At 31.3% G+C, this 4,995-nt stretch overlaps 1 pseudogene; it reads left to right on the top strand.

The window, feature by feature from the left end:
* Positions 1-3,246: 3,246 nt before the first annotated feature.
* Positions 3,247-4,452, top strand: LOC125867078 (F-box/kelch-repeat protein At3g61590-like; annotated as a pseudogene).
* The last annotated feature ends 543 nt before the right edge of the window (positions 4,453-4,995 follow it).

Raw genomic sequence — 4,995 nt, 5'->3', positions numbered from 1 at the left:
CTATTAATTATTGGGTGGTTAAGATTTGAAGATGGTGTTGGCAGGATAACAATATTATCGCTTCTTTCTGGTCTAACATTTCGTGGGGCCGCGAGTTGAGTTGATAGAGAATTTCCTGGTAAAAAAGTACCAGATGCATATACAGAAGAATGTAGAATGATGTTTAGCTCAGATGATAATGGATGTGTAATATGTATATGATTTATGAATCCGGAATAAGTATGAAACATTCCATTGCATACGGAGCAAAAGAGTAGGATAGGAGAAGGTCTTAAAAATGGAGAAAAGTTAGCGTTATGCATATTTGATGATATTTTTTTTCCCTCTAAAGTAAGAAATAGTAGAGAAAAATATCAACTATACCGTATAATTCAATGAAATGTAAGGAACATTTATAGGCACTTCATTTATGTGTCTTCCAATTTTGCAATGGTAAGTTCCAGATATTGTTGCAATAAGTGACAACTTTGCTACCAAATTGATTTGGAAATCTAGTTAATTTTCTCCCTTCATTTATATGTTTTCCATTTTTGAAGTGGTAAATTCAAAATAATGTTGCAGTAAGTGACAAAACTTTGCTAACAATTTAAATTGGAAACATAGTTTTTTTTTTCCTAATTCATCATCTACACTCCTAAAACTAGATAATTGCCCACGTTTAAAATTACTTCCTAAAGACTAGGACAAACCTAACGTATAACAAAACTCTAATTTACTAAACTGAATTTTCAAAACTAACGGGTTTGTTGTTTTGAAAAGAATAGTAAAAATAGTAATAGATGATATTGAATCAAGATGATAATTGATAACTTATCTTAGGAGGCTAAGCCCTATTTGTTTGCATTGATATTAAGATATATCTTAATACATGTTTGAATGATTAAGATAGTGCATATAAATTTAAACAAATGATTGAGACTCTAATTCTTTAAACACCTAAATGTGAATAATTTATTTATTGGTATGCACTTCAAATTAAAAATAATAATTAAATCCTCCTTAGAAAATAAATTATTATTTGAAAAAAATAAAACATTAATGTTCGCTAGTGATGATTGAGATGATTTGTAGTAGTAGTGAGGATGGTGCTAGTGAGTATTAATAGTGAAGTTGATAGTCGTGATACATGAGATGGTGTTCTATTGACTAGTGCGATGATGACGATTAATTGTGATGATGGTTGTGGTAATAATGATAACGAAGTTAATTGATGTTAGTAATTAATGATTGGAGATGATAATCAAAGAATATGTGATGATTGATAATGATATTGATGATAGTTGATGGCGATACTATTTGTATATAATATTAGAACTTGACTCATTCAAGTTTAAAATTAGTATTAGAACTCTCTCTGTGCACGAATAACATTAATAATACCATATAAAAGTTGTAGCCTGTCAAACTTTTTCAAGATTAAAAGTTTTTTTTTTAAAAAAAGTTGAGGTGTTTGCCTGTTTGGCTAAGCTTTTAGGAGGAATAAAAGTTTCTAAGTGAAGTAAGAATTATTTTTGAGAAACGATTTTTTGAGAAACTCAAAAAAATCATTTTTTCCTGAAGTACTATTTAAAATAAATTGATTTTAAAAGTTTTGAAACTTTTTAAAAAATTGATCAAATAATTACTATTCAACATTAAAATATTTTTCAAATAAATTAGCCAAACCACAAATTAATTTACAAAACAATTTTTTTCTTTGGAAAACCTTTCAGAATAATTTCAAAAAAAAATCTAAAATTACTAGCTCATTCTGACTGCTAGGTGCTTCACAATCAAATGGCATCTGTCTCTTTCAAAAGTGAAAAAAAATAATTGTTAAATTCAAAAGGTTAGGTAGAATTTATTCATTAAAAGATTAATGATGGGGGATTATTTAGGTATAGCATAATATTAGAGAATTAAAATCCTTTTTGAAAACCAAAAATGAGAGGAAAAGAATATGCGTGTTGGTACAATATACTCCAAACATATTGTATAAGTAAAATTGAAATATAATATATTAGATTGGAAAAAGAAAATGTAGGATCCAACCTTGTATGAATTTTAAAATTGTCAAAAGATGAAATAAAAGGAAAAAAGCGAATGCAAAGGAACAACCTTATACTTTTCTCATTTTTATAAATTATAGTATTTGTTTTATTCATGTATAGTAAATTACAATTTTTTCCCTTTCTCTAATTCTTTGTCGTTACTCTTCCGTTTCAATTTATTTGTCTTACTTTCATTTTTTGTCAGTTACAATAAAAAATATCTCTTTTCTATTTTACCAACTTTCTAATTTTTACTTTTCACGTTATATGTTTTAGACTACAAGATTACAAGGTATGATAGTACATGTTAAATCTTTCATTTAAGAAGATAAGATTCAAAAGTTTTCTTTACTTTTATTAAACTTTATGTCAAGTCAAAACAGGTTAAACAAAATTAAAATCGAGGGAGTATTTTTAAGTAATATTGGTTCCTCATTCAATATTATTCTCAAAATAAAGAAGGTGGAATAGTTGATCCCTCACCCTTAACTAGATGTTTTGAATTTTTTTAATATAAAAAATATCATTGTGACCGGCCATTTAGAGGAGAAATCACAAAAAATCTTAGTAGTTCAGTTCGTTAGCTATATGAACTTTCACCTGGTTTAATCTCACCTTATAATCCCTCTCCTGATTCCTCTTTCCCTACCCACTATGTATAAAAAAACCTAATTAAAAAGAGGGGACATCACAAATTGAGATGCAATGAATTTCTTGTTAATGCAATGTACAATCTGTTACATTTCGTCTTTAGCTAATTAAGACAAGGTTGCTCAACAAGTACCAGTAGTTAATCTGTTTTAGATTCTGTCTGTGCTTCTTGTTATTCAATGAATGCATTATACATATACAAATACTCAAACTTGGCTTCGACTGGCAAGTAAACATTCCAACTTTGAGCATGCACATTTAGATACCTCAACTCATCTTCATTTTGTCAGTTGAATACTCCAACTTACAAAATGATCATCTATACACCTTCAAAATCAATGTGTCACATCAGCATCAGGTGTCCACAAAACAAGGGGGACGAGTTGGAGTGTTCTGTGTCAAGATGTGCACTCTCAAAATTGGAGTGCTTAGTTTGCCAGGTTAGATCAAGTTTGAGTATCTGCTTATGTACGATGTGTTTAATGAACGAGTGAGTAATTTGTTTTGTCTGCATTATCTCATTCAAAATTTAATCTCCTTCAGGTTTTTGTCACTTTTCATCGTCATGGAAGGGGAAGCATCATGGTTCAGTCATTGCCCTGATGATACTGTTGAGCCTGATTCTTTCAGCTCCGAGCTTAAATATGAAGACGAAAAACAAGTTTCCTCTGTTCTCGTAGATTTGATATTGCCTGATGATTTACTAGAACGAATATTGGCTCGTCTTCCTATTGCTAGCATCTTTAGGGCAGGTTGTGTATGTAAAAGATGGCATGAGATAGTGAAATCAGGAAGATTCTTGTGGAACTCATCGCGATTTCTGTCTCATAAACCGTGGTACTTTATGTTCACAAGTTCAGAGAAACCAATAGGTTATGCCTATGATCCAACTTTTCGGAAATGGTACGTTATTGAACTCCCCTGCATTTGGACATCCAGTTGCTTTATTTCTTCATCTTGTGGATTATTTTGCTTCATGGACAATAGTAGAACTGATCAGCTATATGTTTGTAATCCAATAACAAAATGTTGCAAGAACCTCGAGGAGCCACCGGGGTTCAACTTTTCTGATTACAATGCATTGGCTATGGTTGTAGATTGAAAAATGCGTTGTTATAGTGTTACAATTGTTAAATCAAAGCACATCCCTGAAAACTTCTTTCAATGTGATGTGTCCATCCACATATACGATTCTGGAACAACGATGTGGATGACCTGTTTAACTGATGTTTTGACAGGATGGAGAGGTGGGGATGAAAGTGTTATATGTGATGGTGTATTGTATATCATGATTTATTCAACTGGAATTGGTGGTTCAGAAAATCGTCACGGTTTAATCACTTACAACCTCTCAAGCAGATCATGTACCCTGTTGATGAGGAGTTTCATTCCTGTACCATGTTGTCTTACGTGTGGTCGTCTAATGAACCTCAACGAAAAGTTAGTAATGGTAGGAGGGATAGGGAAGCGAGACTGTCCTGATATAATTAAGGGGATCGGTATATGGATACTTAATGGGATGGAATGGCAACAAATAGCGCGAATGCCACATAAGTATTTCCATGGTTTTGGGGAATTTGACGATGTTTTTGCCAGTAGCGGTACAGATGACTTCATATACATACAGAGTTATGGAGCACCTGCTCTTCTTGTTTTTGATGTGGAGCAGAAAATGTGGACATGGTGTCGAAAATGTCCTGTGAAAAAAAGGCTTTCCCTTCAGCTCTTTACTGGTTTTTGCTTGGAGCCAAGGCTTGAAATGGTTCCATAATTCTTCTTTAGAAAATGTACTTTTTTTTCTCATATCTTTTGAATTTTTGGTTTACCCTTTTCTTTCTATTTATTGCTCTTGGTGTTGGGATATATACTATTAACCATGTGTTTAGATATAGTATTTATTATAGAATAATTATTTATTTATTTTAATAGATCATATATTCGTTTATGGTGCTTGTTTACTTATATAATAGATAATTTAGTGTATAGAGTTTAAACTTATACATAGAGGATTAAATCATCGGTTCTTATAAGTATAAAGTTTTTTTTGTTCAGAATCTAAGATGGAAATTGGACATGCCATCGGTAAGATTGTAGCACAAGATTATATGTAGTTTAGCTTGATTATGGGCCAACTTCTTGTGCTAGTGCATTTTGTATGTATTGAACGGGACCGAGTAGAGATAGTTGCTTTAGACTGACTGACAAAAACAATTCTCTAAACTATTAAATGTACTTATATTCTTAATCCTGATATAACTATTATAATCTGTATATGTTAATCATCGTTTTGATTTATTAAAAGGTGAGATTCTAA

This window comes from Solanum stenotomum, chromosome 6, assembly GCF_019186545.1.
Source record: "Solanum stenotomum isolate F172 chromosome 6, ASM1918654v1, whole genome shotgun sequence".
Classification (NCBI taxonomy): Eukaryota; Viridiplantae; Streptophyta; class Magnoliopsida; order Solanales; family Solanaceae; genus Solanum; species Solanum stenotomum.
This window is presented reverse-complemented; position numbering and strand designations above follow the sequence as displayed.